The 27,105-nt window shown below is 40.9% G+C and overlaps 1 pseudogene; it reads right to left on the minus strand.

Annotated features, from left to right (window-relative positions):
- Positions 1 to 1,666: 1,666 nt before the first annotated feature.
- LOC118833186 lies at positions 1,667 to 23,055 on the minus strand (annotated as a pseudogene).
- Between the last annotated feature and the right edge of the window lie 4,050 nt (positions 23,056 to 27,105).

The following is a 27,105-nucleotide window of genomic DNA, read 5'->3' on the forward strand; positions in this document are numbered from 1 at the left end:
GATTTAAGCACAAAGCAAGCAAATGGGGGTGTTCTATTGACTTGACTAGAATGAAATCACTTCCATTGGTCCACTGTGACATCTTTAAAACCTTCTACTGACATTGAGCATGAAAATGTCCCTAAAGCAGGTCTGCAGGGGATTATTTCTGGATGTTCTCTCAATAATCTGCCCAAGAAAGACAAATTATTATGGCCTAGTCTGGCTGAATCCCGTGCCATTCAGGAGTCACTCACTGTTTTGGGGTCACTGCAGAATAGGCTCAAATGATGACAGTTTGGTGAAGCAGTTTCACAGAAGAAGGATGCCTCATAGGCTGCCAGGTTTTAGTTTAATTACTCTTTCTTTCTCTCTGTGGTATGTGTGTGTGTGTGTATGTGTCTGTCTGTCTGTCTGTCTGTCTCTTCTGGAAGCAGGTTACTTTCACAACAGAGGCAGAACAGAGGCTACTAACTTCCCTTTGCTGTCAGTAAAGCTTTTTGCCCATGTTACTTCTAATTACTAGGCACCATGAACCATCCTTAGGAAACAGCAAGTAGTATCCTGCCCTGGGGCCATCTGATTTGCTTCACTATATTGTATTTCTGGCATGGAAAATATAAGCAGATGACAGCATACCTGGCATCTGCATTGATGAATTCAATTTTGCGACAAGATGCCTCTGAAGCAAGCCATAATGTTGTAGAGGAGCCCAGGCAGAAACAGGAGCTTCAGTTCACCTTATTACCTCCAAAATCTCTTTCTTCCCTATATATGAATCCATAGGACTAGGTTGCTAGTCAAATAACATTTACAGAAACCTGAGAGTAAAATGACAAACATCAGTCTTTGGGAGTCTAGAGGAACATGGACAGCAATGCTAGATACCCACGTCATCCGCACAACTGCCACGGAATTCTCAGGATTCAAAGCTGAGAGTTACATAGACCAGCGCATCCTTCATTACTCTTCCTTCCTAAGTCTTTGATGTTCAGCATGGAATCCAACAGATTTGAACTGTGGGAGACAGACTAAAGCTCAAAACTGTGTTCAGCTGGAAATGTTGCTGCCTCTGCATACTTCTAGGGTCCCTGGGGTGCCATTCTGTTGGGTGATAAGGTTTAGGTGTCTTCAAAACCAGGAAGTCTGGATGCTGGTTGTACAAATGGCATTTCATAGAAGATTCTGAGAACCTGTGAAAGGCACAGACACAGGGAAATAGGGGTGGGAGGAAGAACAGGAAGGGCTTTTGGGAAAGGTAGAGACTGATGCAGTTAGAACAGAAGGGAAGGAAACTTTGTGAAATGAGGGACAGGCCACTATAGATAAGAGGTACCTGGTAGGCCTGCTACACAGAATCTTGCAATGAACCTCATTGGTTTCTCCTAAATGCAACATTCCAAAATAAGGGTGCTCCTGGTGGGGTAGAGATCATTCTAAGGAATGAGAACTGAAAAATACAGCCCTTAGCCTGAAAATAGACAAGATGGAAACTATGCCCTCCTTCTCCCCTTCCCTACAGATGTATACCATGTTTGGAAAAAAAAAGGAAAATAAAAATCACACCTAATTTTGACCCAATTGGATGATTATATTTTCATGCGGTTTCTTGGAAGTAATGTCAGAGTTGGACCTGTCTAGACTCTTGGAGGCTTTTCTATTGGCTATTAGGGTTCTGCCAGTCCAATTATAGGTCCTCAATATCAAGAAACTCCTGCTTGGGTAGGTACCCTGCACAGGGGATATCACTCCTCTTGAGACGGGGAAAATACTTGGCCTGGTGTCTGTAAATGGTCTTCTTTGTGACCCATTCCATCCACAGGTACTCATCTGGTGAAGACCCATAACACAGGATCATGGTGCATCGAGAAGTCCTATCTGGTTCTTTTTCTGTGTGGTACTCAGGGTACCCCAGAGCTGGATGAAGTCACAGAGTGTAACTAACAGGCATTTTACATTTCCTTCTGACTCCTACAATTAGATATTTTGTTTTTTCCTCCAGTGTCCAATGAGACTCCATACATTCCTGAGGATGGAGCAGTACAAATAAACTCCATATCCTTATCAGGTCCTTTAAACATCTTTATCTGTTTGATCTCCTATTGAATTCCTTTTATGGGATTTCCATAAATATCATTTTCAGAGTCTACTTCTTTCCCACTGACAGCTTTGGCTCTGATCCCTACATCTGCATCACAATGTGCCTGTTGCAGATGCAGGGGATGCACTAGTGCAGTGGGGAGTAGCTACACGCTTCTCTGGACTTATCCAGCTTCCAGAGGAGCAGATGGAGAGGAAAAGCAGGGACTTCTCCCAGCGGCCTTCATGTCTGGGAGGGCAGTGGTGTTGTTAGAAGGAGGTGCCCAGGGGCGCTTCTGCCTCAACTTCCCCCCCGGGCGCTGCTGTGGCTGCTGCCACAGCCACTCCAACCCAACTTCTAAAGAGAAACTAAGCCAGAGTTCTAGGAGGACCTCTGATGTCCCTGAAGACAGGATGAAGGTGGCAAGCAGGGAAGGGCAGAGGCCCCTCTGATTCACCCAATTCAGAGCAATACTCTTACTCTCCACTCTTGACTGCAGCGAATAGCCTTAAGGAAGTGATTTTACAGATCGCCTGGATTAACAACTGTTCCCTCTACTTTGTGCCTTTGTTTAACCTTTACTGTAGACTTTTGTGTCTTGTTCTTGAACTCTGTAAACTGTCATTGGAAAATAGCTTGGGTTAGAGAGACTTCAAAAAGCAGACCTGATCATTTTTTCCTCTCTAAGCAGAAATACAAGGACACATTTATTTATTCATTACTTTTAGTTGTCATCTTTCATTCCCTTATTCAGTCAGTTATGCATTTCTTTATTTATAGTAAGTAGCAAATAAACCCATTTAACCAAGCCAATAGCAAACAAAAACTGGAGAAGTTAGATTAGGTAGAATACATCAGAGGAGGGGTGGGAAGTGGCGGGGGAGAGGGAGAGACAGAGACAGAGAGAGACAAAGAGAGACAGAGACAGAACAGGGAGAGAGAGACAGACAGAGACAGAGACAGACAGACAGACAGGCAGACAGACAGACAGACAAAGAGAGAGTCCCCCCATCTCACTCAAGGGAAAATCGCATTGTCTCTAAAGCCACAAGTTGGAAATCAGGCACGTGTTGAGGCCTTTCTCATCCTCCAGGGGCCTCTCTCACAACCAGAAGGACAAATAATCTCTCTTCTCCCAAGCGTTCCCCAACTCTGCCCTTCACTAAAGCATGGAGAACTGTGCAATCATTTTTTTTCTGCCAATAAGGAGAGTCATGCAAATGAACCAGGATTGAACCCCAGGTCATAGTCCTCCCCTGATACATGAATTTAGATAATTAATGTCTGATTCTGACAGACTCGCATCCAAAATGCCAAGTATAAAGTTTTTCTTCCACCCACAAGATCTAAGTGAAAGCCACATGGTCATATTTACTACCCTGCCTTAAGATCTCTAGTTGACTATATGTGTATTGATAGCCCACAGGATGAATCATAGATCTAGAAGGGAACTTGGAGGTCATCTTCTCCAAGCCCTTCATCTTTCAGATGAGGAAACAGAATTCCAAAGAGGCTAAGTGATTCACTTACAGTCTCGTGTGGAGAAAATTGCAAAGCTGTGATTTGAACCCAGGTCCTTGCCTCCAAATCCAGTGTTCTTTCCACTACACTATGGTTTCATGGGTATTGTTTCTGCCTGGTTCTCTGTCATTGTCTCTTGCAAATTGCCAATTTGTTTTCCTTCTTCAACACTCATTGCTTTCATGTCATTTACCCATACACACTCCTCAACCCTTTACCACCTTATCACTTAATTGAACTGCTCTAGATGATCTTTTAATTGCCAAATGTCACGTCTTTTCTCAGTTCTCCTCCTTCTGGACTTCTATGATATGTTTGACACTATTGACCACTCCCTCTTCCCTAGATGTTCTCTCCTCTCTGAGTTTGGACAACATGGCTCTTTGCTGGTTTTCCTAGATGACTACTCCTTCTCATTCTTCTTTTGTGGTTCATTGTCTATATTAAGCTCCCTAACTGTAGGTATTCTCCAAGGTTCTGTCCTGAACCTTCTTCTCTTGTTTCTCCACATTGTCTGTTCTGTGACCTTACCAACTCTCATGAGTTTAATTATAATCTCCATGAAAAAATGGTTCCTCCAGTCACAGTCTCTACTGTTCCTCAGTCTCACATTATCGACTGCTTCTTGGACTTTTCAAAATGTCTTGTCCAAGTGTCATCATAAAATTGATGTACCCAAAACAAATCTTTCCCCCAAAACCCACCCTGCCTTCTCATTTCTATAAACAGCACTAGGTTCTCTCAACATTATCCTCAATTCCTTTTACCATACATATGCAATCACTTGCCAAATCTTGACATATTTCCTTCCACAGAGTTGACCACTCTCCACTACATTCTGTCCTGTACACACTTGCCAAAGTGGTTTTCCTTAAGTGCAGATCTGACGGTGTAGTCCATCTACTAAATAAGCTCCAATGACTACCTATTGTCTCCAGGATAAACTCTTCTCTTTAGTTTTTAAAGCCATTCACAATATGGCTCCAATCTGTCCTTATAGCCTCAGTGCATCCAAAACTGTTCCCTATACTTCATGCCTTTTTTAATTTTTATTGTGGACTTTGGCTTCCTGTTCTTGAACTCTGTAAACTGTCATTGGAAAATAGCTTGGGTTAGAGAGACTTCAAAAAGCAGACCCGATCATTTTTTCCTCTCTAAGCGGAAATCAAGAATCTATTTATTTATTCATTACTTTTAGTTGTCATCTTTCATTCCCTTATTCAGTCAGTTATGCATTTCTTTATTTATAGTAAGTAGCAAATAAACCCATTTAACCAAGCCAATAGCAAACAGAAACTGAAGAAGTTATATTGGGTAGAATATACCAGACAAGTGTGAGTGGGGGAGGGGGAAAGAGGACCAGAGAGACAGAGACAGAGAGAGATGAAAAGACAGAGACAGGGAGAGAGAGAGACAAAGACAGAGACAGAAAGAGAGTGCCTCCCATCTCAATCAAGGGAAAATTACATTGTCTCTAAAGCCACAAGTTAAAATTTGTTCCACTTGTTTCTCTTCCAGTCCTCTGTGATCCAGCTTCACTGGCTTTCTCTTGCTTCTTCCCTGAGGACACTCTATCTCCCCATTCCTGGACTGTTTCCCCACTCCTCTACCTCATAAAACCTTTCTCCTCCTTAAAGACAAAGCTCAAACACTGTGCAAGAGGCCTTTCCTGCTTTCCCCAGCTCCTATGGCCTTTCTCCATGGTTATTTTGTATCTGGTTTGAATGTGCCAGAATGTGTGTGTATACATATATTATATATTATACATATAATCGCCCCTCTATTCAAATGAATGCACCTTGAGGGCAGGTACTGGCTTTTCTTTGTATCGTTTGGTACCTAGCATGGCATCAGGCTTGTAATGTTTAACAAAGACTTGTTGACTGACCGAATTTAGTAAGTGCCTAGCAATGTGTTAAGCTAAGTGTTAGGGTCACCAGGCCAAAAGTGAAACAGTCTCTACCATCAAGTAGTTTATGTTGTATTGGAGGGAAAACGTGGAGGGCAGGTAGGTGGTGCAGTGCAGAAAGTGCTGGGCCTGGAGTCAGGAACACCCGAATTCAAATATGACCTCAGATACTTGCTAGCTTTATGACCCTAGGCAAGTCACTTAACCTCTGTTTGCCTCAGTTTCCTCATCCGTAAAATGGCGATAATAATAGCACCAACCTTCCACAATTGTTGTGAGGCTCAAATGAGATAATAATTGTAAAGCACTTAGCACAGTGCCTGGCACATAGTAAGCACCATATAAATGTTAGCTATTATAAATAAATGCGAAATATATACAAAATATTGTTTGTAGGGAACACTAAGCTCTGGTGGCAATCAGGAAATGCCTCACATAGGAGGTGACATTTGAGCTGAATCTTAAAAAGGGCTATGGATGGAAGGAGGTAGAGTTGAAAAGGACCAATTAGGAATATGAAATTGGTCTAGAAGTAGAGTATAGAGCTTCAACATGTTAAACAGAGAAATTTGTCACTTATTCTAGAGGCCTTGGGAGGCCACTGAAGCCTGCTGAGTAAGGAGAAGTCAGGATTAGAAACTGCGCTTTAGGATTATTGGTAACTAAATGGAGGATGAGCTGGAATGGGAAGGGACTGAAGAGGGAAGGGATGGAGAGGGAAGGGACCAGATAGGGAAGGTACTAGAAGCAAGGACACCAAAGATCAAAGCAGAGGGGCTAGAACTAGCATGGTATAAGGTTAATGAGGAATAAGATCTTCCACACCCATCAATAGGCCTCATGTGGAGCCCATTAAGGGAAGCTTGCTTGCTTGTGGGAAGGCCTATACACTTTTCATCAATTTCTAATTAGACACTGAGTCAGGAGGGTTCTGGCTCTTAGCCTATTAGCTGAAAGAGCATATATTCTGAGAGGTGAGCTTTTTGCTTTGGGGACTCACTTACAAGAAGGATCTTGTGATTCCCTGGTCGAGACTCAGAGTGGCCGTATGTTCAGAGCTCCCTGATATCTCAAAGGTAAAGGCTCTCTCTATCCAGTGGTGGATGTAAAGTATATATATATATATATATATATATATATATATATATATGCTATATATATATATATATATATATATATATATATATATATATATATATATATATATATATATATATATCAGCTTTGCTTTGATTCAGGCAGTAGAGCCCTGTCTGTTGATCTTAATTTTTCTTCTCTGTATTTTTTTCTGTTTAATAAAAAAAAAAAGATTGTTGATGCCAGAAACACCTTTTTTCCTTAGTAAAGCAGATAAAAGAACCTGCACTAGCAGCCATCCTGGGTATGCCAGTGTAGTTGTTGTTACACATAGGAGCTATGTAAGGGGAAAGAATGGCATGGACAGGGATGATCACTATGGGTTTAGGGGGAAAGGAAGGATTGAAGACTATGTCAAGATCACAAACCTGGCTGACTAAAGGATTGTCAGGATGCTGTTACTGGTAAATTGTGGAGAGATGTTTTAAAAGAAGGACAAGAACAAAAAATCAGATTAGAAGCTTGAGTAAGAGAGTAGTGAGGAAGGGGAAGCAGCAACAAATGACTGCCCAACTTCCTTAAAGATCTGTCTACTCTTGATACCTATTTTAAATACATACATACAATAACAATATACCTTTTTCATGATTTCTCAAAAAAACTGAGAAGAAAAATAAATGAAGTATGTTGGCAAAAATACAGCAAAAACAATCAGGCACTGAATACACAGATTTAAGACAAAGAAATTGTTAATTATCACTCAGCTTTAGGAGAATATTCCTAAAGAATCCTTGGAGTATAGACCTAAAACTGCACCATTCTGGGCAAAGTGAGGAGCAATAACCCACATGGAGGAATTAAAACACCAAGTGTCCAATGGGCAGAAGATAAAAGAGCATCCTCCACATCAAAAGCAATCAGTGCATAATTGGTAGACAGGAGTTACATGATTAAATTGTTTCATACATGATATGCAAACAGGAGGGAAAAAATCCATCTCCATGAGAAAATCAAGACTTTCTTTTGAAATTCAATTCAATATGTTTGGGTGTATTATTTAAAATGTCAGGAAAACGAGCCAAGATGGTGGTTGGAAAGCAGGGACTTGCATGAGCTCCCCGCCAGGTCCCTCCAAAAACCTATAAAAATGGCTCTGAACAAATTCTAGAACTGCAGAACCCACAAAATAGCAGAGGGAAGCAAGGATCCAGCCCAGGACAGCCTGGATGGTCACTGGATGAGGTCTGTCATGCATGGAGCTGGGAGGGGAGCAGAGCCCAGCGTGGGTAGTGGCAGGACCAACCAGACCAGGAGCCGGGCAGAACAGGCCCTAACACCCTGAATCAGTGAGCTGTGACAGTTACCAGACTTCTAAACCCACAAACTCCAAAGACAAGAGAGAAGTTTAGTGGGAAAAGCTGCGGGAGACAGAGTGAAAAGAGTTCGTGGTTCAGCCACTGCCCTGGGGAAAGCAGGGGTGATGCAGCTACAGAACTACAGCTGCAGTTGCTTCTGGCCCCAGGCCCACCTGGTGGGAGGAATTAAGTGGCAAATCAGAGTGAGAGTGTAGAGCCGGCTTAAGATCTGAGTCAGGTTTCGGTTGGCAGTTCTTGGGGAAGGAGGAGTGCTGGTGTGGCAGAGCTGGCTGTATAGAAATAGCTCTGAAATCAATGGTGCATACCATCAAGCTTGGAACAAAGTACTCTTTACTCTACAAGCAGTCATACCCCACTGAAAAACTCAAGGGTCAAGTAAGTTGGCTGGGAACATGGCCAGGCAGCAAAAATGCACTCAGATTCAGTCTCAGACTTTGGAATCTTTCTTTCGTGGCAAAGAAGACCAAAACATACAGCCAGAAGAAGTCAACAAAGTCAAAGAGCCTACATCAAAAGCCTCCAAGAAAAACATGAACTGGTCTCAGGCCATGGAAGAGCTCAAAAAGGATTTGGAAAAGCAAGTTAGAGAAGTAGAGGAAAAATTGGGAAGATAAATGAGAATGATGCAAGAAAACCATGAAAAACAACTCAATGACTTGCTAAAGGAGACTCAAAAAAATACTGAAAAAAATATTGAAGAAAACAACACCTTAAAAAATAGACTCTCAAATGGCAAAAGAGCTCCAAAAAGACAATGAAGAGAAGAATGTGTTGAAAGGCAGAATTAGCCAAATGGAAAAGGAGGTCCAAAAGACCACTGAAGAAAATACTACCTTAAAAATTAGATCGGAGCAAGTGGAAGCTAGTGACTTGATGAGAAATCAAGATATTATAAAACAGAACCAAAGGAATGAAAAAGTGGAAGACAATGTGAAATATCTCATTGGAAAAACCACTGAGCTGGAAAAAAGATCCAGGAGAGAGAATTTAAAAATTATTGGACTACCTGAAAGCCATGATCAAAAAAAAGAGCCTAGATATCATCTTTCAAGAAATCATCAAGGAGAACTGCCCTGATATTCTAGAACCAGAGGGTAAAATAGAAATTTAAAAAATCCACAGATCGCCTCCTCAAAAAGATCCCAAAAAGAAGACTCCTAGGAATATTGTCACCAAATTCCAGAGCTCCCAGGTCAAGGAGAAAATACTGCAAGCAGCCAGAAAGAAACAATTTGAGTATTGTGGAAACCCAATCAGAATAACCCAAGATCTGGCAACTTCTACATTAAGAGATCGAAGGGCTTGGAATGCGATATTCCGGAGGTCAATGGAGCTAGGATTAAAACCTAGAATCACCTACCCAGCAAAACTGAGTATCATGTTCCAAGGCAAAATATGGAGTTTCAATAAAATAGAGGACTTTCAAGCTTTCTCAGTGAAAAGACCAGAACTGAATAGAAAATTTGACTTTCAAACACAAAAATCAAGAGAAGCATGAAAAGGTAATCAAGAAACGGAAATTGCAAGGGACTTACTAAAGTTGAACTGTTTTGTTTACATTCCTACATGGAAAGATGATGTGTATGATTCATGAGACCTCAGTATTAGGGTAGTTGAAGGGAATATGCATATATATATATACATATATATATGTTTATGTATATATATAAGTGAATGTGTATGTATGTATGTATCTATGTGTATATGTATGCATGTGTATGTGGGTATATATATATGTGTGTGCTTTTGTATATGTATATACATATATATATATGTAAAAGAGAGAGAACAGACACAGGGTGAGTTGAAGATGAAGGGAAGATATGTAAAAGAAATAAAATGAAATTAAGGGATGAGAGAGCAACATACTGAGAGAGGGAGATAGGGAGAGATAGAATGGGGTGGATTATCTCGCATAAAGGTGGCAAGAGGAAGCAGTTCTGTGGGAGGAGGGGAGAGGGCAGGTGAGGGGGGAATGAGTGAACCTTGCTCTCTTCAGATTCGGCCTGAGGAGGAAATACCATACATACTCAGTTGGGTATCTTACCCCACAGGAAAGAAGAGGGAGGAAGATAAAAAAAATAAAAGGGGGGGATGATGGAGGGGAGGGCAGATGGGGGTGGAGGTAATCAAAAGAAACACTTTGGAAAGGGGACAGGGTCAAGGGAGAAAATTCAATAAAGCGGGATGGGTTGGGAAGGAGCAAAATGTAGTTAGCCTTTCACAACATGAGTATTGTGGAAGGGTTATACATAATAATACATGTGCGGCCTAGGTTGAATTGCTTGACTTCTTAGGGAGGGTGGGTGGGAAGGGAAGAGGGGAGAGAATTTGGAACTCAAAGTTTTAAAATCAGATGTTCAAAAACAAAAAAAGTTTTTGCATGCAACTAAAAAATAAGATACACAGGCAATGGGGCGTAGAAATTTACCTTCCCCTACAAGAAAGGAAGGGAAAAGGGGATGAGAGGGGAGGGGGGTGATGGAGGGGAGGGCTGACTGGGGAACAGGGCAACCAGAATATATGCCATCTTGGAGTGGGGGGGAGGGTAGAAATGGGGAGAAAATGTGTAATTCAAACTGTTGTGAAAATCAATGCTGAAAACCAAATATGTTAAATAAATAAATTAAAAAAAATTAAAAAAAATCACCTACCCAGCAAAACTGAGTATCATGCTCCAAGGCAAAATATGGATTTTCAATAAAATAGAGGACTTTCAAGCTTTCTCGGTAAAAAGACCAGAGCTGAATAGAAAATTTGACTTTCAAACACAAGAATCAAGAGAAGCATGAAGAGGTAAATGAGAAAGAGAAATCATAAGGGACTTACTAAAGTTGAACTGTTTTGTTGACATTCCTACATGGAAAGATGATGTGTATGATTCATGAGACCTCAGTATCAGAGTAGTTAAAAGGAATATGCATGTGTGTGTGTGTGTGTGTGTGTGTGTGTAGGTATATATATACATATGTGTATGATAGAAGGGAGGGCAGACAGGGGGAGGAGGTAATCAAAAAAAAACACTTTCGAAAAAGGACAGGGTCAAGGGAGAAAATTCAGTAAAGGGGGATAGGTTAGGAAGGAGCAAAAGATAGTTAATCTTTCACAACATGAGTATTGCGGAAGGGTTCTACATAATGATACTCATGTGGCCTATGTTGAATTGCTTGACTTCTTAGGGAGGGTGGGTGGGGAGGGGAGAGGGGAGAGAATTTGGAACTCAAAGTTTTAAAAACAGACATTCAAAAACAAAAACAAAAGTTTTTGCATGCAACTAGGAAATAAGATACACAGGCAATGGGGCATAGAAATTTATCTTGCCCTACAAGAAAAGAAGGGAAAGGGGGATGGGAGGGGAGTGGGGTGACAGAAGGGAGGGCTGACTGGGGAATGGGGAAACCAGAATATATGCCATCTTGGAGTGGGGGGGAGGGTAGAAATGGGGAGAAAATTTGTAATTCAAACTCTTGTGAAAATCAATGCTGAAAACTAAATATATTAAATAAATAAAATGTAATTAAATTTAAAAATATATAAAATAGTATAGACTCAAATGTGGGGATGGGGGGTTGGGGAGGAGTAAGCAAGGGTGTTTAGCAAGGGCAATAGCTTAGCATAGTCTGTGAGAACTGCTTATGTGAGGTTACGATAGCAATGTTATCATGGGAACTTAGGCCACCAGTACCTGAACTTGCTCACAAACTTTTCCTGGTGGTTAGATATACATTATTAGCTTATTCGAGCTTTTGGACAACTCTGTGAAGTAATTAATAAAGCATGCATTATTTTGTAGATGAACTATGAAACCTAGAAAGGTTAAGCAGATCTGAAGTAAGGGGCCCAACTCTCTCCTCATCATGGCACTACTATTTGATCATTTCAACCCCTTTGGAAATGTGGACTCCACCCTTGGTTCTTTGGCTCCGATAATTGAACTTTTGTCTTATCTGGCACAAGGCACGGCCCTTCTAGGCAGCGTCCTCATCACGCCTTCCCCCTTTTAGTGAGTCTTCCGTGCCCTTACGATGCTCTCTCCCTTTTAGTGCCTCATTAGAATGTAAGCTTTTATAAAGCAAGGACTATCTGGTTTGGATGTATTTTCACCTCATCTTTAGGCACAGTGCTTTATATACAGTAAACACTAATAAATGCAGACTCTATGTAAAAAAAATGTCAGGAAAACAAGCTGCAGAGAAGCTGGCAGAAGATATCAGAGGAGAGGGGACTTTGCACATGGCAGTTTGCTCATTCACATGGTAGGTTACTACTCTGCCAGGCATGACAATGTCTATAAATGATTAAAATTTCCTACTTTCTAGTGATGGCTTGGTACTAAGTCCAAATGCACTAGGATGTGATAGAACATCCAAACATTACCTTAAGTGTTAAATGCTATCATCTGCTCCACAAATTATTACATAAATAACATCTGGTAGAAACAGTGAAAAACTTGCATTTCAGCTGTAAGATGATGAGCTATCTGGGGGCCAGAGGAGGGGGAGATTACGTGTCATTTTCGCACACATTTATTGTATAGAACTGGTTAGTTGGTTGTTGTCCTTCATTCTCGAAGAGGACCTAAATGACATCACTATGTTAGAGTCAAGGTACACAATGTGTCTGATTGTGGCTGATCAGACTAATACAAGCTTGGAATGCTCTACCACAGGTCAGGCACAAATAGCCCATGTGAACATTTTGGGTAGAGTCTGTAAATTTGCACATCTCAGATTTCTTTTGAGCTACTTCAATTCTGTTTTGCTCATAGAGCACAGGCTCTTCTCTGACGTGGGAACACCATGGTGAACGGTCCTGTGCCAGTGTCTCCCATGTCACATAATCTATTCCAAAGTTCTTAAGAGAGACCTTGAGAGTGTCCTTGTATTGCTTCTTCTGACCACCATGTGAACACTTGCCCTGAGTAAGTTCTCCATAAAACAGCCTTTTTGGCAAGCATACATTTTGCATTAGAACATCGTGGCCAGCCCATCAGAGTTGTGCTCTCTGAAGCAGAGTTTGAATGCTTGGCAGTTTACTTCGAGTAAGGACCCCAGTGTCTGGTACCTTATCCTTCCAGGTGATCTTCAGAATCTTCCTAAGACAATTGAAATGGAAGCGATTCAGTTTCCTGGCATGGCACTAGTAGACTGTCCAGGTTTCACAGGCATACAGCAGTGAGGTCAGCACCACAGCTCAGCAGACCTTCAGTTTGGTAATCAGTCTAATACCTCAGTGGTGTCTGACTCTTTGTGACTCTTTTGGGGTTTTCTTGGCAAAGATACTGGAGTGGTTTGCCATTTCCTTCTCCAGCTCATTTTACAGATGAGGGAGTAAGGCAAATAGGGTTAAGTGACTTGCCCAGGGTTACACAGCTAGGAAGTGTCTGAGTTTTCCTGACTTCAGACTCAGTACTCTATCCACTGCACCACCATGCTGCCCTCATAGCATGATTAGATTTGCACAAAGCGAAGTGAAGGCTGGCAACACTATAAAAAGGTTGAACGAGTCAGGGGTGCTTGGAAAGGGAGGAGAAGAGAGGCAAAAAAGTAACAAAACAATTAGGAGGTTGAGTAATAATTGTAAGGTGATTAAAAACGGTCTGTGGTCAAGTTTGAATAGTAGATGAATAGTTGTAAGAGATACTTACTGTGCAAGTAAAACTGAGGAGACAGTAACTGATTGGCTATCAAAGTTGAGAGCAGAAGAAGACTTCACAATTCTAAATGATGGCAAGGTTCTTAACAGGGAAGGCTAGATAACTAGTGGTTAAACTAACAGAAAAAGTGAAGTTGGACACAGGAACAGGTTTGGGGGAAAGACACTAAGCCCGTTCTCTGGTAGGAGGAATCACACCCCTGGGATGTCAGCACCTAGGACATGACTATGGCCATCATATGCATCTCCTCTTCTTCAGGCATTGGCATGGCTGGTTGCATCCCTAGTTCCTTTAATTATACCTTATTATTGCATGGTGTTAAGTCACGTTCAAATAAGACTATTTCACAAAGAAGATGGTACAGATAAAAATCCCAATAGGAGATAATTTCTGGTCACTTTTGCTTTGATAAAGAGTGATAAGAGGGAACATATTCAGTGAAATGAAATGAAAATTGAATTTCTTCCAGTTCTAGAGATAGCTGGTGGTGGGTATTGAGGTCTTGTGTTTCCTCCTCTATGTTGAAAGTACACCATCACTCCAACCCTATCTTGATAGAGCAGTTGCAGTTCTAAAATAGGGGTTCTTAAGCTGGTGTCCATGGACAGACATGGGAGGGCTGGGAACTTGGGCGGGAAAATATGATATCTTTATTTTCAATGACGTCTAACTGAAATTTAGCATCTCTTTCGATTATTTAAAGACATCATTCTGAGAAATTGTACATAGACTTCACTAGGCTGCCAAAGGGCTCCATCACACACCACAGAGAGAGAGAGAGAGAGAGAGAGAGAGGAGAGAGAGAGAGAGAGAGAGAAAGAGAGAGAGATGTTAAAAATTTCTGTATGAGAGATTCAAGAATAATTGATGGGTTTTAGTTTCATTATGTTGTTTTTGGTAAAAACAGAGCTTGCCATTTTGGCACAAGACTCTTCTTTTGTGTCACCAGACCACTGTCAATTCTAAGTAAGGACTCCTGGCAAACAACAGAGCACAGCTGCACCTCAGTCAGACATGGTGGCCCCATCGGTTAAGGTTGACTGCCTAGTGACACTGGCCAGTCCCAAAACCTAGTTAAGACAAAAACCAAAACCAAAAACAGCCCCGTCCCTTATGAATATCAGGAGAAGAGATGGTAAAGGCAATACAGTAATGAGGAAAATTAAGCTGAAGATGATAAAGAACATTCTGTTTCTAGGATCATATAGCAACCAGGAAAATACATTGGACATATAGCTGGTGTCTACCACATACAGAATTTTCTTTTAACTACTAAATCCCACTAATGCATTTGACACATTTAATTAATATTTATATACTGCTCCATATTTAATTAATATTTATATACTGCTCCATGTTAGGTCAGCATGGTGATTCACAATGTATACTAAATATTAGCACTAAGAAATAAGACAATATATTGAATCATTCTCCTCTCCCTGGTCTTTGGATGGAACCACTCCTGAACAGGAAAAGAAAAGAAGAAGAAGAGGAAGAAGAAGAAGAAGAAGAAGAAGAAGAAGAAGAAGAAGAAGAAGAAGAAGAAGAAGAAGAAGAAGAAGAAGAAGAAGAAGAAGAAGAAGAAGAAGAAGAAGAAGAAGAAGAAGGAGACATTTAACAGAACCTAATGCATTTATCTATGACAATAATAGTTCCTAGGTGATCTTCCTAGAGCCTTTGAGATATAAAAAATCTGTAGATCCCAATAGATATAACAGTAGGTGCTAAGCTCCACCATTACCAGATAGTGGAGTTTCCTCATGTATAGGTCTGAATGTGTCCATTCACTGGCCCCAAACTGGCAAATGAGTCTCTGATGCCAACTGAACAATGTACTTATCTCACACCATTCTCCTTCGTGTACTCTGGCTTCTCAGTGTTCCTTGATGATGTCTCCAGCTTTCCTCCTTCCATGCCTGCCCTCACTCATGACATTCCCAAGCTTGAGATGTCTTTAATCTCCACCGTTGACATCTACACTTCATTCAACACCCCTAGTTCAAATTCCTCTTCCTGACGCTCCTTCACAAATGTTTCAAAGAACTTTGACTACTGTTTATACATTTACCTTCTTTATTTTTATTTTTATTATCATTACTTGTTATGTATCCTAGCTTTCTTACTAGATTGTAAGCTTCATGCAAGTGAGCATGTGCATATGTATACACATAGAGAGGTCTGGGAAGTACATGTGTTAATAATTATGTATTAATTATTACATGTAATTATTTTCTGGTTGTTTCTGGGGCAGCTAGGTGGTGCAGGTTCTGCATGTATAACCTATATAAATTACTATCTCAGGGTGGGGTGAGGTGAGGGAGGGAAAGAGAAAATTTGGAACTCAAAAAAATGTTTAAATGAATGTTAAAAATTGTCTTTACATGTAATTGGAGAAAAATAAAGTATTATTTAAAAATAAAATTGTAGAGCCATGTTTTTTTTAAAAAAAAAAAAAGAATGCAGGTTCCAGAGTCTGGAAAATCTGAGTTCAAATCTAGCTGTGTGACCTTAAGGAAGTCACTTAACCCTGTTTCCTTTAGTTTCCTTATCTGTAAAATAAGCTGGAGAAGGAAATGGAAAACCACTCCAGTATCTTTGCTAAGAAAACCCCAGAGTCAAACACGACTGAAAGAACTGAACGACAATAATCTGTTTCATTAGGGTTTGCAGAGATTCTAGACTCTGGCCTAAGAGAACTTAATCCTGAATTCATTTAGTCAGCTCCTTTGTGTTATGGATTTGAAATCATGTCTATTATTACTATTATCACTACTACTACCACTACCACTACGGCTAATAATAATGATGATGATATAATGCTAATCATAATAGCTAACATTTATATAGAGTACTTCAGGGATTTCAAAGCATTTTTCATATATTATCTCATTTGATTCTAACAACAGCCTGGTAAGGTAAGTGCTATTATGATCCCCATTTTCTAGATGAAAAAAACTATGGCTGAGAATTTAAGTCTGGAGCCCATGTTCACATAACTATTTGTGGCAGGATTTGAATGTAGGTCTTCCTGACTCTAAGGCCATCATTCTATCTGTTGCGCTGATATGTTCCTGCAGATCAGTTCCAAAAACCTTCTTGGGAATAAAATTCTCTATTGGCTCCTCCTATGGTTGGGGAAAGGGGAGCAAATTCTCCCTCTCAGGTAAAGGTTCACAGGGTTTCTCTCAAAGATACTGCAATAACCCTGCCTTTGCTAAGCAGTGAGTGTGTGTGTGCATATGTGTGTGCATGTGTGTGCACAGCACAGATATCAAGTAGGCATCAAAGGTGGCCTAGCAGCTCATCTCAGCTGCACTGGATTTCCTCTGATCTGGCTCTCTGGCTGCTTCAAATACCTCTCCATCTGGCCTATTTTATGCTACAAAGATTTCCTGTTTCTTTGGCTGACTATTGCTTAATAATCTTACCTCACCTTCTTCCACCCCTCTGAGACAGTTTGTGGATCTGCTCCAGGGCTGGCTTCTCCTTACAACCTTACTCTGATTGACCAGAAGCATGGACTTAGACGATTCACTGCCATACACCAGGAATTTAGTAAAAGACTAAAAGACGAGCTATAAAAGGAACAGCCAAATATACAACATTTTAGCACAATGTGGCAAAACAAAAGACACTATTTTTTAAAATAGCAAAGTAAAGTCATGTAAATAAAGTCTTTATAAGTCCTTCCAGAAAATATAGCATTTAGTAGAATCTAAGACAAGGCAATTCATGGAATATTTCACAAAAACAGAACTATATGTTTTCAACACTCCGGGTTGGGCCCTCAAAGTCAAAATCCTTTTACCCATGGATATCTGGTTTAGAGCACAATACAGATCTTGCTGGGAATGCTTCATTTCTTTATGAAATTGCTTTTAAAGCTTGACGCCATTATGACTTATGACCGCATGAAATGTTTTAAATTAAGATTTGATTGTCTATTTCTATCAGGGTGACCATAATAGCAATTTTCCATTTCCAAACAAATGCTCTGCTGAGTGTTGCAACACAGAGCCCATGCATGGGGGCTGATAGTGATTAATTTCTGTCACTAAATTCTTTATTTTCAATAACTAAGATAGCTGCCACTTTTTTAATAATGAAAGGATATAAGCTTGTAGGGTACTTTCTTCAAGTAATTGATATAGTATCTTCATATTAATGACTATAAATTATGGTCCCCTTTCCCAAATTGGTCACCTATGAAGGTTTCTAGGAGTACTCACATGCAGACAACTGCTGTACACTGAGGCATAGGATGTATCCCCTCAAAACAACAAATCATTGAGAACAACACTGTTTGAGGCAGCCCCTCAAAAATAATATACCTCCCTAAAACCTTTTAGGGATGAGAGAGATCACCTCCAGTCCCTCCCATCATGTTCTCCTCTCTCTCAAAGAGGACCAAAGTGACATCACTATACTAGAGTCAAGTTACAATGCATCCGACTGTGGCTGATCAGACCAATACAAGTTTGGAATGCTCTACCACACGTTGGGCACAAATAGTCCATGTGAACATTTGGGGTGGATTCTCTAAATTTTCACATCCTGTGTTTCCTTTGAGCTGTTTCAATTCTGCTTTGCTCATAGAGCACAGCACCTTCTTGGATGAGGGCACACCATGCTGGGCCAAGCTGTGCCTGTGTCTCCCATGTCACAAAATCAATTCCAAAGCTCTTCAGAGAGACCTTGAACAGCTTCTTCTGACCTCCATGTAAGCAAATTTCTTGTGTAAGTTCTCCATAAAACAGTCTTTTAGGCAAGCATATGTTTGGCACTTGAATAATGTGGCCAGCCCATCAGAGTTGCGCTCTCTGCAGCAGAGTTTGAATGTTTGGCAGTGTAATTTGAGAAAGGACCTCAATGTCTGGTACCTTATCCTGTCAAGTGATCTTCAGAATCTTCCTAAGACAATTCAAATGGAAGAAAACTTGATTATGGGAATCAGAAGTGTTTGCCTATTTTATGATTCTCTGACTCATTACAACTGATTTACATGCCATTTTCTTCTATAGGGCTATGAAAATACCTCACCTATTTTCTCTTAGGCTGAGGCTACATATAATGCTACCCCAGTGGAGGAAAACTGGAGGGCCAAAATGATTCTAAAACACCAACTAGATAAAATTTTTGCCACTATTTTGCCTTTAAATCCTATATTTAAAGTCAAGAAAATCAGTTTTATTATTTTATATTTTGACTTATTATTTTATGACTTATTATGACTTATATTTAAAGACTCCTCCATATTAGAGAGCTCAATGGCCAAAGAAAGCATGAAAATTATATCTTGGCCATCCAGATAGTTTCATGTAAAACTGAGAGGAGGACATGTCCTCTAAGCATCAACCACTATAAAAAAAACAAAAACAAATTCAAAACCATTTCAGGACTTTTCTTAGATCAAGGAATTCAACATAAATGGATTGAAGATCACAGTAAAATTTATCTACCAGACAGTTACAGGATCCATAAGTATTAAAATATTAATTTGTTTTTCATTTTTAATATATTTTATTTTGTCCCCACTTGCATGTTAAAAAATTTTTAACTTTTCTTTTAAATTTTGAATTCCAAATTCTATCCTTCCCCTCCCCACTCCCTGAGATGATAAGCAGTTACATATAGGTTATACATGTGCAATTATATAAAACATTTCTATATTAGTCATTTTGTACAAGAAGACTCAAATAAAAGGAAAAGAATGAAAGAAATTGAAAATAGCATGCTTCAATCTGTATTCAATCAATATCAGTTCTTTGAAAAGATTTTTAAAGCAACCTTTGAATGCTTACATACAATGTTTATTAAGTACAATTTGTGTGTCTTGTATCATGCCAACACCCAAACAGCCTAAACATGGGGTTTCACTGGTTTCCATAAAGGACTCCCATAGGAGGACAGCCCACCTACCCAAGTAGATGAGGACCTTCCCTGCAAGGTTGGGGGAAGGAGGAGAGGTGGGGTGGGGCAGAGTGGCCACTGAGATGCTGTGATTTGTCTAGAATCACAAAGCCAGTATGTGACGTAGGCAGGACTTGTACCCAAATGTTCTACCAGATTGCTCTCTGGCTACAAGGCCATGCCCTCTCTTATATGGAAATCTACAGAGAGCCATCCATATGTCTATGTACATGAGTATACCCAGAAGCAGTGTTACCTAAGGGATAGAGTGCTGTCTTTTGAAATCAGGAACACCTGGCTTCAAGTCTGATCTAGGAAAAATACTAGCTCTGTGGCCATGAATGAGGCACATAACCTCTCCATGCCCCTATACAGCTCCAAAATCATAAATTAAAGGCAAGTTGCTGATCTTCATGAGTGGAAAGATTTCCATGAATGGTAGTGGTGGGGAGGGAGGGTTTCCCTACCCTGAAAAAATTACATTTGGGGGGAAAATTATACACGCATATATGTACTTCAAAATTATAATAATTTCATGATCTCAATTATATAGGTACTCCCTTTACCAGTGCAGATAGCAACCCTCTTATCCTGTGCAACTACTTTCAATGTGTATCATGCTAAAGTATATTCCCAACATACCGACAGCTTTCCAGCACTCATCTATCCATCTATTACCTCTCATTCTTGCTATATGAACATTACCAACTGACCTCCTTTTCCAAATACACACACACATACGTGTGTGTGTGTGTGTGTGTGTGTGTAATATACACAGGACAGTTAGGTGGAACAGTAAATAGAGTGCCAGGCCTGGAGTCAGGAAGATGAGTCTTCCCAAGTTCCATCGGCCTCAGGCACTTATTAGCTGTGTGACCCTGGGCAAGTCACTTTACCCTGTTTCCCTCAATTTCTTCATCTGTAAAATGAGCTGGAGAAGGAAATGGCAAACCAGTCCAGGATTTCTGCCAAGAAAGCCCCAAATGGGGTCAAAAAGTGTTGGACACAACTGAAATGACTGAATACATGCATATGTACATATATTCATATATTTATATTGTATATGTAGACATAAACATATGTGTATGTATATACATACAAATGTAATGTCATATAGAATGTATATATGCATGTGTATATTCGCATATATGTATGCTGTATATAAAATTAAGATGAGTTCATCTTTCTATAGGATATGATTATAAAGAGAGGTAGTATGGTTTAGAAGCTAGAGCTGGACTTGAAGTTAGGAAGTTCTGGACCTCAGTTAGGCCCCAGGTTGGCTGTGTGTGTGGTGCCAGCTAAGTCTCTTAGTCTCTGAGGCTCTATGTTTCAGAATTGTGACTGATATGCATTGGTGGTGAGTGCGGGCTTCCTCACCACAAGTTCCGTCCTCCATGAAATCAGTGTGGTTCAAAAAAATCATTATAAAATAGCAAAAGTGCTCTTCTTGAGTGATGTGTTGTAGGGGAGAGTGATCTGAATGAAGGCACGTGGAAAGGTTTTGCTAGGTGCAATAGGAGTCAGTGTTAAGTCAGCAGTTATGATGCTGATGTTAAGGTTGATGCTAAACAACTCTACAAAGGATAGAGGTGGCATGTTAATACTCAGAGTTCCTTAAGTAAGATAAGGAGGTAGTCTATAAATAGTCGACAAAGCAGTCACCCTGTTGAAAACTGTGAGACTGCCAAATGGAGATATGGTTCATTGATCTAGGCAAGTACCATGGTAAAATGAGAAAGAAAAAAAAGGAAGAGTGAGCTTCACTCTGAATTAAGAAGATCTCATTATGAGCAAAAGTTGGAGATAAATGTGCCACACCTTTCAAGAGAAGAACAGAAAGAGGGAAAACAATTCCTCTTTTGGTCTTTTAGTGGAAATAGGACAAATTAGTAGCTGTTGATGGATCATGGTGTTTCCAGTACAATATGGAAACGAAGCCTCCAAGTCTGCAGTGGAAAATGCCAACAGCCCAATACCCAAGAAAGCACCTAGATCAACATTCTTGGTGATGAATGGCATTGTGGCATCCAGAAGGGAAGTTGGGCAACTAACCTCATTTTTCAGAAATACTGAAGCTTTTAAGAGATGCTGTGTGGCACAAAAGGAGTTAAGTAGGCCTTAGCAATTCTTCTCAGCTTCCTCATCATCACATGTGATGTGATGATCATAGCTTTTGAGGCGGGAAGGCTTAGCCAACAGATGAGGATACCAAGGTTGTGGAAGGTGGAGTCACTTGCCCAAGGTCACACTGGTTGTGTCAAAGGTAGAATTTAAACTAATGTCTTCTGATGCCAGGAATTAAATATTTTATCATTTGAAATATATCCCTTTCTGTAATCTAAAGCTGCCTCTCCTTCTTTTGTAATAAATTCATTGGAGAATTATGAATTATAGTAGTTCACATTAGATAGTGTTTATTTTTATACTAAGGAAGCAAGGAAGAAAGAATACCTACTATGTACAAGGCACTGTGCCAAGTGCTTTGCAAATACCTCATTTGAACCTTACAACAACCGTGGGAAGTTTATCTCCATTTTATAGCAATGAGGCAGACAGGGTTAAGTGACTTGCCCAAGATCATACAGCTAATAAGTGTCTGAGGCAAGATCATTAATTTGACCAACTTTGAGGGAGAAGGGAAGAAGTATCATGGTGTAGCGAATAGAAAGTTTAGACTAAAGCCAGGAGGACCTAAGTCCAAAGGATTGCCTTTGACTCTTACTGGCTGTGTGATCTTGGGTAAAGTACTTAACTTCTAAACACACTATGACAACTTGCTAAAACTATGTTGCAGAAAAGGTACTGACTGGCATTGGCAGAAAGAGTTTCCTTACCCAAGTTTCTTATACCAAGGAAATGACAGTTCCTATCTCTAGGCCTTAAAGGTTTATAAAACATTTACTACAGCATTATTAGCCTGATTTTACAGATGAGAAGATTGAGACACAAACTAGTTAGTTAGGAGAGTTGCCCAGGGTCTTGTTCAGTCCTGTCCACCTTGCACCCAGCCCTCACCTGTGGCTTGGAAGTCAAGCTGGATACACGTTTTTCTGGAGTGGCTGCAGTGAAGGGGAGCGCCACTGTGAAGCTGGTGTAGGTTTCACAATCAAAACTAATCTAGTCAGCAAGCTTGTATGCCTCCCCAAAGGAGTGGATGACAGGCTCACGACCCTGAGATTGCCACCATCATCAATGCCTATGCTCCTACCATGAAAAACCCTGATGAGGTCAAAGAAAAATGTTATGAAGACCTGGAGACCCTCTTCTTCAATGGGCCAAAAGAGGACAAGCTTCTAATTCTGGGAGGTTCAGACTACCAGACACGGCAGGGAGTCCTTGGGAGGAATGGAGCTGGAAAGAGCAATGGTCACTTACTACAAAGACTTGTGCATCTCATGAAAATCTCATTATCAACACTGTCATCTGTTTACCTAAACCCAATAACGTTTAGTGGATGTGCCCTCCCAGCAAACATTGGGAAGAGCTCTCACCTGTAATCCCAAGAGTCTGTGGCATGAGTAGCAGTGACACCACAGTAAACCATTTCAGCAGAAGGGCTAAAATAGGGGCCTCAAACTCATCAGTGAGTTAAGCATGTGGAAACTTGCCCCAACTGAAAGGTAGATATGAACAATTTGTTCCAACAGAGCATGAAGGCAGTGGAAGCAGGCACTGGGGAGTGCTTAGAACTTGGTTAGAAGTCAAAGACAAGAAGATCATCCACTGCATCCTGAGCCATCACCAGTCATCTTGATTTTTCTATTGGCACTGGATGATTCTGTTGGGGTTTATTTGTTTGTTTTTTAGGCAATCAGGTTAAGTGATTTGCCCAGGGTCACATAGTAAGTGGGTGAGGCCAGATTTTAATTCAGGTCCTCCCAAATCCAGGGCCAGTTCTCTACAACTTGTGCCACCTAGCTGCCCCAACACTGGTGATTCTAGAAGAAAGAGTGAACCTGATCAATTCACGCAACTCTGACTCATTTAAATCAAAATTATGCACCAAATGAAAGTCATCACCTATGCTATTTTATCATTTTTACCTGTCACCACAGGACATGAAGTTGGACACAAATGAAAAGCAACTTAAAAAACAACCCCCAACATTCTTCCTTTCCAAACTTTCTTATTACCCCTGAAGGTACCAACACCTCCCAGTCGCCCAGATTCACAACCTTTGTCATCCTTTACTCCTTATTCCCTCACCACCACCCCAAAACCAATATGTTGCCAAGATTTATCAATTTTACCTTTGCAACAACTATCATACCTTTTACCTTTGCAACACACTCCTCTCTCCAGTGTTACTAAAAATCTTTAAAATGCCAGATCTAATGTCCTCTTCTCAGTCCTCCTTCTATTCAGACTATTCTGTAATCTTTAACACTGTCATTCATCTTCTTCTTAATACTTTTGTCTCTCTACGTTCTCATGACCCTATTCTCTCCTGGTTCTCCTCCCAATCAGTCAGTTAATAAATATTCATTAAGCATTTATTATATTCCAGGCACAATACTAAGCACTACATATATAAATAAAGGCAAAAGACAGTACCTGCCCCCAAGCACCTCCCCATGGCCATTCCTCAGTGTACTTAACTGGATCTTCATCCAAGTCATGCCTGTTAACCATAAGTGATCCACTGGGCTCTGTCTTACACTGCCTTCCCCTCTGTCTTGATACTATTTCACTTCCTGCTCTCATCAGCTCCCATAGATGCAATCATGATCTCTATGCAGATAATTCTCAAGTTGTCTAATCTGAACTTCTCTGCTGTTCTCTAGTCTTGCATCTCCAAACTCATCTATCAGGCATATCCAACTACATGTTGTGTAGACATTTACCTTCAACATGTCAAAAATTGAACTCCTTCCATTCCCCCCACCCTCACCATTCCTCCCTTCCAAACTTCCTTATTACTGTTGAAGGTACCACCACCTTCCAGTCACCCAGATTCACAACCTGTGTCATCCTTTACTCCTTACTCCCTCACCACCACCCCAAAACCAATATGTTGCCAAGATTTGTCAATTTTGCCTTTGCAACAACTCTCACATATGACCCCTTATCTCCTCTGATACTGCCACTATCTTGGGGCAGGACCTCATCATTTCCCACAATGGACTACTGAAACAGCCTTCTGTTTGGAGGCTCTTCCTCCAGTATATATCCATTCGATTCTGTCCTGCACTCAGCCTACAAAATCATCTTCCAAAACCACAAGTCTAACTACATCCTCCCTACCCCCTGTCCTTCCACTCAATCAATCCAGTGGCTCCCTATCAGCTCCACGATCAAATATAAAATTCTTGCTGGCATTCAGCGTCTTTCATAACCTACCCACCCTCACATTTCTAATTTCCTTACACCTTGCACAATTCTCTCCTTGCCTTCAATCCACCAACATCACCCTCCTTGGTGTTCCTAGCAAAAGATACCCCATCCCCCAGATCTCAGCATTTTCAGTGACTGGTCCCACACACCTGGAATATTCTCCCTCCTCATCTCTGCCTCCTGATTTCTTTGGCTTTCTTCTAGGCTCAGCTAAAAGCCCAACATCTACAGGAAGCTTCTCCCTTTCCCAAAAATTTCTAGCACCTTCCTTGTGTTGATTATTTCCAGTATTTCCTGTATCTGTCTGGTTTGTACAGAGTTGTTTGAATGTTGACTCCTCCATTAGTCTGTGAGCTCCTTGAGAGCGCAGACTGTCTTTTACAGTTAATAATATTTCCAGTGTTTAGCGCAGAACCTGACACAGAGAAAATGGCTTAAAAATGTTTATTGATGGACTGACTGATTGACCGAATGGAAGTTGATTGAACCCAGTTTCCCTGATGTAGCTTCCTGGTCTCCTAAAGGTATAAAAAGGCAGTAAGAACCTCTCCAACTTGGTGGATTTCCGAAGGCCACTCAAGTCACCCGACTTTTCCCTGGCAGCCTGCTCTGATATAGATATATAGATATATACATGGAGACAAGGGAGGCTGTGTCCACAGAAGCTGTGACACTATATCAGCATTGCATTTCCATGTTGTAGTACCTCAAAGTAAACTGGCTACTGCCAACTGTCCAATGACTTCCCAGTACCGTGTTTCATCCCAACATTGAGCCTGAACTAAGACTGCTCGTACCCAAGCCTCCTCAATGATCCTGGCACAAAAGAGATGCTCAGAGATTTCTGGCCAAAGGAAGCCTCCACCTGACTGTAGGGCTGGCAAGTCAGAGAGCACAATAAATTACAAAAACAATAGTTTACATGAAAGAGTTGGGAGAATGAGGAACACCATTCCTAGGCTCAAAAAAAATTGATGAAGTGCAGAGTTGAAAATTAACAAAAACTGAGTTAGGCAGTTCCTTGTTTATTAAATTTTAAGGCAAATCACTTTAAAACAAACACCATTTGTAGGGCACCTATTGAATGGTCAGCCCAATGCCAGGCTCCATGGAGAAGTGGGGGTGGGGATAAGAGAGAAGAAGGGTGGATGAGGGGGAACAGCACCCCCAGGGAAGTCCCAGAACTAGCTGGGCTGGCTCTGTTCTTCTTCTTCTTCCTATTTCTCCTCATTCCCTTTCAACCAAGGACATTGCCCACCAAATTAGACATCACTTTGTGATAATAACATTTAATAAATGGACATAGATTTGTGTTGGTTCAGAAAGAAGAAGTGGGGATTGGCAATGGGAGTATGGAGTACAATTCTTTGCACATAGTCAGTGCTTAACAAATGCTTTTTTCATTCATTCACATCATTCATTCACAGCTCACCTTAAATAAATGGTGGGTTGGGGAGTATTAAGTTATCAAGAGCCTCCACCATTTTTCCCTGGAAAAAATCTAAAGGCAATGTCAAAAACATCATGAAAATGCAAGTGGGATGAGAACTCGAGAAGATGGAGTTGCCATGGCAACCCTCTCCGTGACTATTTTACAGATTATAGGAATAGAGCCTGGTAATTTTCCTTCAGGATGTGTTCTGCTTGCTTGAGGAGGTCTGTTAACTGTTTCAGGCAATGGTGGCAATTACCTCTCAAAGGTAATGGAAGGGAAGACAGGAGGCAACATGAGCCAGACAAGTCAATATATCACCACCACCTTGTCCTACATCTGCTCACAGACCCCAGCAGAGACAGACCCATACCCTGAGTCCCAGAAACTTGGGAAGAACAGCCCCCCCAAGCCATCAGACCTGCTTCCAGCCCAGCCCCCACAGACATCACTGAGGAGAGAAATCATTGTGAAGATGGAGTCCACCTTCCTCATCAGCAGCACTGCTGGCCAGCTGTCATCAAACCACACAAAAACACACAAGGGTGCTTGGAGTGACAGCATTCTCCAGTGGACTCATCCTTCTTCCAGCCCATCTCTCACAACCATCACCTGGGGAAGCAATTCCTATAGAGAAGGGCCAGCCATCTCCACTAAAATGCCAACCAGTTGTAACTCACAGGGCAGGCAAGCCAGGCTAGCTGAAGAAGCAAAGCAACCTGAGGGAAGGACAGGAGGCAGCCTGGGCTTCAATCCACTTTGGGATTCTTCTACTCAGTGTGTGGGGGGCAGGGGGGATGTTTCTCACATCAAGTCTAAATCTCTCTT

Source organism: Trichosurus vulpecula (assembly GCF_011100635.1).
Source record: "Trichosurus vulpecula isolate mTriVul1 chromosome X unlocalized genomic scaffold, mTriVul1.pri SUPER_X_unloc_3, whole genome shotgun sequence".
NCBI lineage: Eukaryota > Metazoa > Chordata > Mammalia > Diprotodontia > Phalangeridae > Trichosurus > Trichosurus vulpecula.